The following is a 542-nucleotide window of genomic DNA, read 5'->3' on the forward strand; positions in this document are numbered from 1 at the left end:
GGAGATCCTCAGATCCCTTCCATTCTGCGGCGCATTTCTATATGTGATTCACTGACAAGGAGAGGGGATTTCCAAAAGTCTCCGCTACCCACCCCCCAACCAGTCCCAATCCAGATCACTTGCTTGTGATTGGCTGGCTTACTTGCGTTTAACAACCAATCATATGCGGAGTTTTGGAGGAGTCTCTCGGTGATCCCGTCGACGCGACCCGGAATGAGAAGAGGGAATGATGCCCGGTACACTGGTCTCTCTCTCTCACACACAGGCGCGCATACACACACACACACACACACACACACACACACACACACACACACACACACACACACACACACACACACACACACACACACACACACACACACACACACACACACATACATACATACATACACACACGGACGCACACACGGACGCACACACGCACGCATACACGTACAAGATGATAAGTTCCCTCATCCTTTATCCCTTAGGAATTGTAATACCTGCTCTTGTAAATCGCGGTATAAGGAAGGCTACCCAGCTTAGAGGATAAATGTTGA

The sequence above is a fragment of the Oratosquilla oratoria genome, chromosome 13, assembly GCF_046742065.1.
Source record: "Oratosquilla oratoria isolate Oo_2021 chromosome 13, ASM4674206v1, whole genome shotgun sequence".
Lineage (NCBI taxonomy): Eukaryota > Metazoa > Arthropoda > Malacostraca > Stomatopoda > Squillidae > Oratosquilla > Oratosquilla oratoria.